Source organism: Nicotiana tabacum, chromosome 1, assembly GCF_000715075.1.
Source record: "Nicotiana tabacum cultivar K326 chromosome 1, ASM71507v2, whole genome shotgun sequence".
NCBI lineage: Eukaryota > Viridiplantae > Streptophyta > Magnoliopsida > Solanales > Solanaceae > Nicotiana > Nicotiana tabacum.
In genome coordinates, this window is record NC_134080.1 from 62,068,212 (window position 1) to 62,081,225 (window position 13,014).

General features: G+C 34.9%; 1 long non-coding RNA gene across 1 annotated transcript; it reads left to right on the plus strand.

Annotated features, from left to right (window-relative positions):
* The first annotated feature begins 943 nt into the window (after positions 1-943).
* LOC107801316 (uncharacterized) lies at positions 944-6,344 on the plus strand. Its single transcript, XR_001651612.2, has 2 exons — positions 944-1,276; positions 6,010-6,344. It is a non-coding gene; the product is annotated as an uncharacterized LOC107801316 (long non-coding RNA).
* The last annotated feature ends 6,670 nt before the right edge of the window (positions 6,345-13,014 follow it).

A 13,014-nucleotide genomic window follows, 5' to 3' on the forward strand; every position in this document is an offset into this window, starting at 1 on the left:
GTGGGATTAAGGATAACGAAACATTGGGTGTGATCTAAGTGAGTTGTACTTAAAGCTAGCTAGCTTAATTCGAGAGAATATGTCTAGTAAATTGTGGTAATTACTCGGGAGAGAGTTACGACAGTCAGAGCGCTCATGATCGGTAGAGAATACTTAACGAATTTATAGAAAACACAGCGGGAAGGATTCCGACAATAGGGGAAATCATAACTTTAGACGTCCTTAATCTTTTCTCCAACCCTTAGTGTCTTTAGTTGTTAATTTACTATTTTAATTTGTTAGTTAATTAGTTAAACACAAGAATCTTAATATCTATAAGTTAGGAATTGTTCAAGCTTGTCTTCTTGGTAATATTGAACAATTGTAGCTAAGTCTTAGTTCTCTGTGGGATTCGATTCCGGACTTGTAAACCGGGTTATATTTACAACGACCGCTTAATCCTTTTTATAAGGCATAGTTGAGCGTGATCAGTGTGCATCAACTTCATATTCTTCCTTCGAACCATAGCTCAAATTTCAACTCAAAACAACCTCAAAGTTTCACCAATAGTCCCTACACCCAATTGAAATAAGTCATAATTATGCATATTTAACCCAACCTTCAAGTTCTTCAATAGCTTGAAATGGACTTCACTTTTCAAGAAACACAAAATTAACTCTAAAAAAATGTACTCATTCTATTCCAATAACACGCTTGAAGTAATTTATCGTTTCTGAATATAAACTTCTGCAAATTTTTCAAACGTAAATTGGATGGAGACCTAATCTCATTATTTCAAGGGTGTACAGTAAATTGAAGAATTAAGAAAGTGGAAATTTTAAGGTCAATTGGATTAATGGATATAACGCCCCACTGTGTGAATGACATAGCTTCTCTTCTCGGAACTTTTGAATTGTTTCAGTTTTCAATTCTTTGAAATTTGAGGATTTTGCGTGAGAATTTAGCCGGAGAAGCGGACAAGAAAGATTAGCCACTTTATAACTAAAAAGAATAAAAATTTGGCATTTTATGAGTGGACTAATTTCTCTACTTTAGAAGAGCAAGACTTTCGACATGTCTGCTAGGAATCTTTTTAAACAAGTTTGAGGGCACTTCAGTCATTTCTCATCGGCTATATACATGCCTTTTTGTGCTCTTCCGAGATATACGTGTACGTTTTTTGCTACTCTCAGATGTATGTTTTTCTTCTCTTTCAACATAAACATATTCCTTAGCAAAGCACACACAAGAAAATGCATCAGAGAAATGACCCATCATAAGATCAAATCGAAATCAGGTAAAAGTTCCTTTCTGAAGTTCAGATTCGAGTTTGATTCAAAGTTATTTTGCTCGATTATTGCTCTGTATCAGCTTTGCTCCTTGGTTTCTAGCTTTTAATCCATTCTTTTTGGTTTTGGCATTTGTTGGCCTGTGAGTTGTGTTTGTACCTGTGATTTGTGCTGAATTTTCCCACTTTCTCTCTCAAATCTCAGGTAAATTTCTTAGTCTTTAATATCAATTTTGTTATTTTCTATGTGTTTTTTCTCCTTTTTTTTTGTTCCAATTTGTTTCAACTCACACAACATCCGAAAATTTCAAAGGAATATTTTTTTTTAACAGACACTGCTGTGAATAAAATATGGGGTTTTGATAATTGATAAAAATCTGTTTTTTTCTTTTTGTGTGTGTTTGGGAGTGGAATACAACATGAGTTTTTGATATTAAAGTTTTTTGTTTGTTATGTGGGTTTGTCATTGAAGTGTTTATACATTTCAGTCTGTATTTGTTTTTTTTGTTCTTGTGCTATATTTTGCTGCTTACTTTTTTTGTGAAATGGTTTGTTAGTTTGGTTTGGAAAATGGAGGTGAAGAACCACTATCGAATTTCTGAAATTTAGTGATTTGGAACATGAAGGTTAATGCCCCTCCCATCTTCTTAGCCTTCTTACCTGTAGAGTTATGAACAGAGACTATTGTTAGTGCTCAAATCTCAAACAAAGAAGATAAAAAAGACAAATGATGTTTGTCAGAGTGATAGGTGAACAACAAAGAGCATATGGCACACTATCTGTATACTTCAACATCCAAGAAATATCTGAATTTGTGTACTTCAACATAAGAAAAGGATAGATTACTATAGACAATAGACCACTAAAAGAGTAAAAGTAGATCCTCTAAGACCTTTATATGTTAGAAGTACTTCAAAATTCTGTATTTACAGTCTATCAAGAATTCCAACCAAGGCAAAATGATTATACTTATCAGAACAGAACACCAGCATGGACACTCCATTTTGGTAACAGAAAGGAGTAGTACTGGTATAAGCCATTTTTTATTTGGAAGACAAGTATTGCGTTCAATTAGAAAGGCATGGTTTTCACTTTTCAGTATGTTTCTTCATAGGATAGCTTCCACCACAAGTTCTCTCCATTGACAGATAATAAAAGTCTTTAGATGCAGTGGCGAAGCCAGAAATGTTTTCAAGGGTGTTCAAGGTTGAAAGCAGTTGAAAAAAAAATTCCGACAAAGGATGTTCAGTATAGGTTTTATATATCTAAAATCAATATTTTACTTATACACACAGTGTAATTTTTTATAATTTTTCGGTGAAGGGTGGTTAGTTGAAGTATCGGAGTGAGTAAAAGGGATAAATAAATGAATGCATGAATGAGAACCTACTCGCCTTCCCTTCTTTCTCTCGCTATTCACTCTGCCCTCCTCCATATTTCTTCCTTTTCTGATCTCTCTTTGTTGCCTGACCACATGTTTCTTGAGCTTTTCGTGTAACAACCTTTCTTTATTACTTACTTCTTTTTATCTTACTTATTTCTTATTTCTTATTTTTTTCATCTGTCAATTTGATATGATTAGGGGTCTCTCTTTTTTCTTTCTCTGTTTATTTTCTTTTGTTGGGCTTTTGCTATCCAATGTAGTCGATGCAAAATATTTGAAATGTAAATTACCGGAATTAGCTTTGTAGCTAGACTTGCTAGCTATCTATTTTTGAGATTTCCTTTGTAATTTCGGGGTTTTACATCTTTCAATTTGGGATAGGTTTTAATCTTTTTGGGTTGATATAAACTAAAGGAAGTATATTTGTGGCTTGCATCTATCTATCTATTTATTTCTGAACTTACATTTGTGAGCTCGTTTGGATTAGCTGGAAAAAAGTAGCTTTTAAGCAGTAAAAGCAGCTTTTAAGCAGCAAAAGCAACTTTTAAGTGCTGAAACTTGTTTTATAAATAAGCAGTTACCTGTTTGGATAAAAGTGTTGAAGCTTAAAAAAAACTGTTGAAGTGTTTTGTAAACAAGTGTTGGCAAGAACTTTTTTCTATTAAAAAGACAGAAATATCCTTAGAGCTGTTAACATTATAAAGGAGCTGATTACTACAATATATTTGATTTATATAATAAATATAAATAAAAATAATTTATATTTTATTTTAATTTCAATTTAAATGATTACTTAAGATAGTTTTTACAAATGTAACTCTTGAACGCTCATTTTTAGTTTGTACAAACGAGGAAAAAATTGAAAATCTGGGTAAAAATGGTTCTATTCAGCTAAGATTGCCTGTTAATTCATTTTTTCCGATGCGCATGCAAGGAAAAAAAGATATAACCATTGAGTATGCGTCTAGCGGGTTCTCGTGGGATGTTTCTGTGACGACCCGGCCAGTTGTCTCATGAGTTGCCGCTCCATTTCCCCCATTTCTGCTTCTTTATGCTTCGTTATCCGTGATTTATGTGGTCGAGTTGATTGGTTTGCGTTCGGAGTGGATTTGGAAAGAAATGAGACAATTAGTCTCTTTTAAGAAAGTTTAAGTTGGAAAAGTCAACCGGATGTTATCTTATGTGTTAGAGGGCTCGGGCGTGAGTTCCGATGGTTCGGTTAGCTTCGAGAGGTGATTTATGGCTTAGGAGTGAGATCGGAATTGGTTTTGGAGGTCCGATGTAGAATTTGGTTTGAATTGGCGAAGTTAGTATTTTGGCGATTTCCGATTGGTAGGCGAGATTTTGATCCGAGGGTCGGAATGGAATTCTGAGAGTTGTTGTAGCTTCGTTATGTCATTTGGGATGTGTGTGCAAAATTTCAGGTCATTCGGACATGGTTTGGTTGGATTTTTATCAAAAGCGTGTTTCGGAAGTTTTTAGGAAACTTAGGCTTGAATTCGATGAGTTTTTGGTAATTTAATGTTGTTTGAGGTGTTTTGATGATTGGAACAAGTTCAAATAATGTATTGGGTCATGTTGATACTTTTGGTTAAGGTCCCGGGGGCCTCGGGGTGATTTCGGATGGCTAATGGGAAGTTTTGGAACTTGGATGATTGCAGATTTTCTGATGCTTTTGGTGTTTTCGCACCAGCGGTTTGGTACCGCAGGTGCGGTCTCGCAGATGCATTGCTTGGGTCGCAGAAGCGGAAGGCTGAGGGAGTCCTGTTATCGCAGATGCGGAAAAGGGGCCGCACCTGCGGAGCCGCAGATGCGGCGAGTGGACCGCAGATGCGGTGTTGGTCCGTTAAGTGAAATTCCGCAGATGCGGAGAAATGACTTCAGAAGCGGTACTGCAAAAGCGGGTATTGGACCGCAGATGCGGTTAGGACTGGGCAGAATGTATATATGTTTCTTCTTTGTGATTTTTGAAGGGTTTATTCATTTTTAACTTCGGACTTGGAGTTTTTGGGAAATTTTGAAGAGAGATTTCAAGGGAACTTCGATAAGGTAAGGATTTTGGACTTAAAACACACTTCTATGGTGATATTTCATGAATTAGGACTGAAATTTAAGGAATTAATAGACTAAAATGGAGGTTTAAGGCTTGAGTTTAAGAGAGCTTAAATTGGGGATTTGAGGGGCCAATTGAAATCCGATTCTTGTGATTTTTATATGTATGAACTCGTGTGAAGATGAGGAATTTAATGATGTGAAAATTTCTGAGTTTCGAGAAGTAGGCCCGGGGCTCGGGTTTAGCTAATTTCGGGATTTTTGATATTTTTCGATTGTTTTCGCTTGGGCTTTGTTCCCTTAGCATATTGTGACGTATTCGTTCTGATTTTGGATAGATTCAATGCGCGTGGAGCCGATTCGAGGGGCAAAGGCGTCGCGAGCTAGAGTTGTAGCCGGTTCGAGGTGAGTAATGATTGTAAATGATGTCCTGATGGTTTGAAACCCCGGATTGCACATCGTTGTGCTGTATTGAGGTAAGACACGTACTGGATGATGAGCGTGGGGTCTTTTACTACTGGGGATTGTGACTTGGTCTGTCCCGACTGATGATTTTACCGTGTATTTGATTGAAACTTATTTGTTATCATCATGATTTGGGCTGATTGCCATATTTGGGCTTCGTGCCAACTATTTGAACCCTTTGGGGATTTTTTGACTGATTTTCCTCACTCTACTTGTTAAAAAAAATCATATCCTCAGTCATGTTTCTATCTGTTTTTAACGATTTGAGCCGGTTTTATCATTCTATTCCTAAATGAGAGGAATTTGTGGGCTGATATCCCTACCTTCTATTATTGTGCCCGAGAAGCTGTGAGGTTAATGACTGAGAGGGGTTGAGAACCCAACAGTGAGGATATTATATATGTTATAGATCGGGTTTCACGCCGCAGCAATACTTATATGGATCGGGCTGCACGCTGCAGCAATATAGTGCTTGGGCTGTAGGAGCCCCTCCGGAGTCTGCATACCCCCAGTGAGCGCAGGCTGCACGCCGCAGCGGTTATCTCTTATTTCTGTTATTGTGAGAGATATATGAGTCGAGTGCTAAGAATGAGTACTAAGTGATTGATATTGTGCCCGAGGAGCGGGTCTCTACTTGTTATTTATTTGCTAAACTACCTGTTTTACTTGAGTTAAAGAGATTTCATTTGACTTCTTCACTGATTTACCGCTTTAAGTGATTTTACTGCTTTGATATAGAATTGCTTTGTGCCTTTACGTGTTTTCATGCTTTCAGCCATTATTTATAATTATTACTCACTGGGTCGAAGTACTCACATTACTCCCTGCACCTTGCGTGCAGATCCAGGTGTTTCAGAGGCTGAGTGAGAGTTTTCCCGTTGATCAACATTTGCCGGAGTTATCGAAGTAGCTGCATGTAATCCGTAGACCCGATTTCTCCTTCTATCTTATTACTTTCCACATTCCTAGATTATTTATGTATTAGGTTGTTCAGACTTGTATTAGAGGCTCTTGACTTGTGACACCGGATCAATGTGGGCTAGGTAGTGGTATTATCTTTGGACTTCCGCATGTTTAACTTACTGTTTTAGACCTTTATTATGCTAAATTGGTATTTAAACTGTGTTAGCTGGTAATGAATTTATAAGAAAATGGGTTGTGGTTGATAGTTGGTCAGGCTTGCCTAGCAATGTGTTGGTCTGCCATAATCGTATTTTTCTTGGCATCCCATCCTAAATCTGTCTCCCCTCTCATCAATTGCTTAAAAATTGTCCATTCACCTTTCATGTAATCCCAATAATTTTTTATTTTTTTATCATAGTCTTTTTTCGTCCTCTTATAGAACTCGTCAACAAGACTTTTCCACTCATCTTTATTTAAGTAAGTGTTTGGTCTATTTCTTTTTCTAAAATTTTGCTCACACAACTCAATAAATATAATATGTGTATCATCGTCTCACTTAGCATTGTCCGGCATAATTGAATGTAAATAATCTAAAGAAAGAAGAGCAACCAAGAAGCTAAGACTGAAGTTGCATAATAGGAATACCAGTACTTTTGTAACTTCATGATCCATAGACATCTTGAGTAACAATTTTATTGTTTTTCTCCTAAAATGGGAGATAGAACTAAGAACTCAATTATTTCAAAGAGATTAATTATGATAACTGTTGGATTTTATGGACTCTCCAATATGTACCCTTGATACCATATCTGAGCTTTGTCCTCTCTCTGTTTCTACCCTTTTTCTACATTCTAGTTAAATATTAGTATCTCTCTAACGGGTGAGTTCATCTCATGTTAGTATTTAATAATGATACCATTTGACTCTGATTATGTTCCCAAAATTAAGTAGTTTAGTTCGGTTAAAAAAAACTAAACCTTACATTTTTTGGTTAACAAAGGTTTTAGCAATAACCTTGTGTATCATACTTCAAAGACAGCTTGATATTCAAGAAAATTACAGGGACTGTAGTTATGAAGATAGCACATAGAGCAAATGCATGCAGAAAATATCAACTATAGTTCTTGACAAACAAAAAGAAATTCTGTAAAGGATATGAATCAAAGTTGTCACTACAAAGCCGCTCTTAAACCTATAGCAACCTAAAACAATGAGTACAAGTGTTACAGATCACTTTGGATCTGTAACAATGACATAAGTACCAGCAGTATTAACAATACCAGCAGTAACAAAGAAAAACAAGACAGTGATGATTTGGTTAAGAAAAATATTAGTGCTCGATGACATGCTTATATGAACAACTTGGCAGAGGTGTTAACGACCTATCAAGCACTTAGCTCCAGCACTCCTAAACTACATTTTTCTTCATTTATATAAAAAGAGTCAACTTTGATAAATATCAAATATTCTACTGTTTTCTTTGCTATAACACCAAAATGGATGAAGCAGAGATGAAGATGAAAGGAGCCAGCAACCTAAAGCAAGATCGTTCTTGCATTTGTATAGTCAAAAATCAGTAAAAAATTTCAAATGAATTCAAAAAAAAATATACTTTAAGGATCGAGAAGAACTTACAATGATAATTGATTTTCACTGAATTTCTTGAAGAAAAGCGCAGAAAAATTAGAAATGAAGCAGAGATGAAGATGAAAGGAGGAACGACAGTCTTCAAAGTGAAGAAAATAGGAGAAATACAATCTTTTAGGGTTTCTTTGACTGAGAGTAATTTTGGTATTATAAAAACTTATAAGGGACAAGAGAGTAATTTTCTTGGTCAAACCAAAATGGCTTTTAAGCCAAAATTGAAAAAGTTGGGGTCAGCCAACTTGTTGTTTTTGGCTTTTTTAAGCACTTTTTAGCTTTTTTAAGCAGCTTTTTTTTTGCCACACTCCAAAAATTTAAAAAGTGCTTAAAAGCTGGTTTGACCAGCTTTTAAGCCCATCCAAACACCTCTATGAAGTATGGTACAACACAGTAATGAAAACACAAAAAAAAAATGAAATTGTGAATGTTGTGAATCTTGCTTCATTTTGGTTTGAGGAAAGCGGAAAGTTCAGTTCTTTGTATTACAATCTGTTAGAGAGGCAAAGTTTGAAGTTCCTCAATGCAAAAAAGTGATATTTTTGCTATTGAGCTGAAAAATAATTTTTTACTTTCTCAAATTAGAAACAAATAGAAACTGATATAAACATCAAGATTTAAGACTTGAGACCTTAAACATATCCTTTTATATGCAAGCATTAGAAATGCTAGTGGAAAAAATTAAATTCATGAAGAATCAAAAATGTCAAGTGCATTAGAAATAAATGGTAACTGAATTAGCTGGCTCAACTCTGAAAATTGAGTGATGATAATTGTCTTCACAAAATTTCAACTTTTTTATCTTACATTTTTCATGTTTTCTTCTCTCATCCCGCTTCATGCTTACTGTTTAGTTGAATTTTTTAAACTTTTGCTTTATGCTTATCTGATAGCAATGAGTAAAATGTTGCTATTTGGTTACTTTATGTTTCACTTTTGGTGTTTTGATTATTATGTAAAGATTTGTTTGAGTCCTAGAAGGGAACACGTCAGCTGATTGTATATCTTGTATCAAATTTCGTATGGAGATAGTCATACTCATATTTTTAGTTCCATTTTGCGGAGGCATGCGGATTTTCAATTTATCTTCTTTATTATTGCAGTTCTAACGATTCGTTGTGGTTATTTTCTACTTCTGTTATTCAGTGGCATTCGAACCGGAAGGTAAATTTTCTAATATCTCGTGATTTATTTTCAGGTATTGTAAGTTTTTGCTTGAGTTCTTTTAAAAAATTATAATAAACATATATAAATATTAGACATTGTTGAAAATATATTCAATAATGCGAATACGCACTTGACATTTCTCCTTCAGGAAATAGATGAGTGAAAATGTCGAGTAAAAATCATAAAAATGAAAGCTCCGAAAAAATACATGCTGACAAGAAGACTAGGCGACGCGTATTATACAAGATGATGCAAGACGATAAAAAGGAGGCTCTCCTAGCGCGAGCACAAGCGCGAGCAAGTAAGGATGAAACAAGTGGCCGGCAACTTCCTGCCTGCTCGCTAATTAATAGCTTTGTTACCGCATCATCCTCTATGAGTGCTAATATTTCAAGCGAGCAATATCTTCCTTTTGTGGGACATTCAATATATGAAGTAGGTTAGAGAGCTAGACTGTCATTTCTTAATGGTATATGCAATTATAAATACATATATGCATTTATAACTATCAAAATTATATACTTATACTTGTTATTGTTGTATCCCAGGATCTACATCTAACACAAATCATGAACAATATACTGAAGAGTCAATAACAATTCGACCATTAACTGATTATGTTATGTTAAAAATTGTTCCCAAATGCAAATTTTGCGAAGCCAAAAAATTTGAATATGAACCACCCACATTCTGTTGTCGCAAAGGCACTGTTAAACTGATTTCACATCAAGTACCACAAGAGTTAAGAAATCTGTATCTAGGAAATACTGAAGAATCAAAGCATTTTCGAACCTACATAAGAACATACAATAATATATTTGCGTTCACATCCCTGGGAGTAAGCTATGACAAAGAGCTGGCAAAAAGGAATAAAAGTATTTATACATTTCGAGTTCAGGGATAAATGTATCATTTCATAAATGACTTGATACCAAGTAATGAAAAAGGAAAAATCTACAATTATATTTTTATGATAATGAAAATGAGGTGAGCAATTGAATGGCATGTTCCAATAAATTGATAATAAAAATTTAATGGAAATATTAAAAACCAATCCTTACACTACGTTTTTGAAATCCTTAATAAATATCCCACGATTATTTGATTTCTACATTGCGCTTAAGTGTGATGTTGGCCTAGATCAACGAATATACAATCTACCAACTACATCAGAAGTGGCAGGAATATGGGTAGAATAAGATACCAATAATTATATCCCTACACCATATACAAAAAGTGATAGAAGCCAGCTGGTAAATTATTATTACGGATGTTATGACCCATTGCAATATCCATTACTGTTCCCTTACGGTCAAAATGGTTGGCATTGTGGTATTCAAAAACTTAAGCCTTCAACTACCCCTTCTAGAACACATCCGTAAATTGAATACGATCAATTGCCATGTGTAACAAATATGACTTCAATTGATGGATTCCTTGACATGGAAGCTGAAGTGATGCAAAAAGGCAAACGAAAAAGAGAAACAGTTTCCTGTCGTGAATATTATTGTTATCAACTCCAAATTAGAGATGATGAAAATATAATCTTACATTCAGGACGATTATTTCAACAGTATGCTGTAGACGAATGGATAAAAGTTGAAACTCAAAGATTAGATTTCGCTTTTTTCAATCAATTTTTTTTAGGATGGACGTGTTAGCGGGACTTTTATATATTTTACGACGCGGTGATAGAGAAGGCTCATAGGTAGGTAAGAACAGAATACTTCCACTTAGCTTCACAGGAGGACCAAGAGATATGGGTCGCCGGTATACGGATGCTATTGCATTAGTGCAGTGTTTTGGAATACCCGATATATTTCTAACTATGACATGTAATCCTTCTTGTCCTGAAATTCAAGAAAACTTGTTGTCGATAGATTAGGCTCAGAATAGACCCAATTTAGTTAGCCGAATATTTCGAGCAAAACTAGAAGAGCTTAAAAAGGATATACTAAAAAGACAAATATTTGGTAAAGTTACAGCATTTATGTACACGGTCGAATTCCAAAAATGGGGACTTCCGCATGCTCATTTTCTTATTATACTCGATGAAAAATACAAACTATTGACTCCTGAGGAATATGATAAATTTGTTTGTGCTGAATTACCGGATCCTAAAAGAAACTCTAATTTATTTAAGCTTGTTACACAACACATGAAACATGGTCCTTGCGGTCAATTAAATCCAACAAGCCCCTGTATGAAGAAAAAAACGGTCATTGTAAATTTAAATTTCCAAAAGAGTTTGTTGAACAAACAACTAAAGGAAAAAATTCATACCCTATTTATAGAAGACGAAATACGGGAAAATCTGTGGAAATTAGAGGACAACTTTTTGATAATTCATGGGTTGTTTCTTACAATCCATTCTTACTTAGTAAATTTAATTGTCATATAAATGTGAAGATTTTCTCTGATATTAAAGTTGGTAAGTACATTTACAAGTATATTTGCAAAGGACATGATAAAATTGCATTTCATATACATCCTAATGAGATGAATATAGAAGTAGATGAAATAAAAGAATATCAATTTGCTAGGTGGGTGTCACCACCTGAGGCTGCGTGGCGCATATTTGCTTTTCCTATCAGTGAAATAATTCCAAATGTATACCATTTTCAACTCCATCTTGATGGACAACAAATTGTTTCCTTCAAAAATACAGACAATATTAGTAGAATTGTAAATAATCCTATGATTAAAAAAACGATGTTAACTGAATTTTTTAGAATGAATAGCGAAAACAAAAAATGATATGACTTTGAATTTATTATATCGGGAATTTCCAGAATATTTTGTATGGTTCACAACATACAAGATGTGGTCGCGTCACCAACAAGGATATACTATTGGTAGAGTTGTGACATGTTATCCAACCGAAGGAGAAAAATACTATCTTAGATTGTTCTTAGTGAACGTAAGAGGGCTAAAATCGTATAAAGATTTGCGAACTGTAAACGGAATTACTTGTGACACGTTTAGAGAAGCTGCGGAAAAAAGAGGATTATTACTTTGCGATAATAATTTAATAGAATCCATGTCAGAAGCAGTAAGTTACCAAATGCCACACAATTTAAGATACTTATTTGTTGTACTATTAGTTTATTGCAATCCCGCTAATCCAATAGAGTTGTGGGAAAAATTTGAAAGCCCGATGTTTGAAGATTTCAAAAAATACCCAAATATGCATACAAGAGAAATTCGTCACAAAGTACTAAATCATATTAATGATATTTTTCATTCAATGAGTCGTGATATCAACGAATTTGAACTAACTGTAACGATCCGACCGGTCGTTTTGAACTTTTGCACTTTGATCATCAGTTTCCGGGCATGACTTGCCCCATGTAATGTATTGTGACTGATGTAGATCGTTGGTCTTGGTTTTCAGGAAAAATCAGAATGAATTTGAAGGAACAGTCTCAGTTGAAAGCTTTGAATTTGAAAGGTTTGACTAAGAGTTGACTTATTTGTATATGAGCTCAGATCGGAAATTTTATGATTTGGATAGCTTCGTTAGGTGATTTATGACTTAGGAGCGCGATCGGAATGCATTTTGGAAGTTCATGGAAGGATTTGGCTTGAATTGGCAAAGTTAATATTTTGGCGAATTCCGGTTGATAGGTGAGATTTTGATCCGAGGGTCAAAATGGAATTCCAAGAGTTGTTGTAGCTTCGTTATGTCATTTGTGATGTGTGTGCAAAATTTCAGGTCATTTAGACGTCGTTTGGTCGACTTTTTGATCAAATTCGGATTTCGAAAGTTTTTGAATTCTTAGGCTTGAATCCGAGGATGATTTGATGTTTTGATGTTGTTTTGAGCATTCCAAAGGTTGGAAAAGTTTGAATTATGTTATGGGATGTGTTGGCATGTTTGGTCGGGGTCCCATGAGGCTCAGATATGTTTTGGAAGAGTTTTTAGAAGATTTTGCCGTTTTGAGCATAAGCATGTAATGATCCAAAGGTCCATTTTTAGTTCTAGAGATCGAAATTTGATTTCGAGACTTCTGAAATTTTGACAATGAATTATAGGATTGATCTGGAAAGTTTGGTCTAATTTCATCAAGTCGCGATTGGGTTTTTGACACGAAACATGAGTTAATTGTTTAACGAGCGAAATGGGTATTGAACT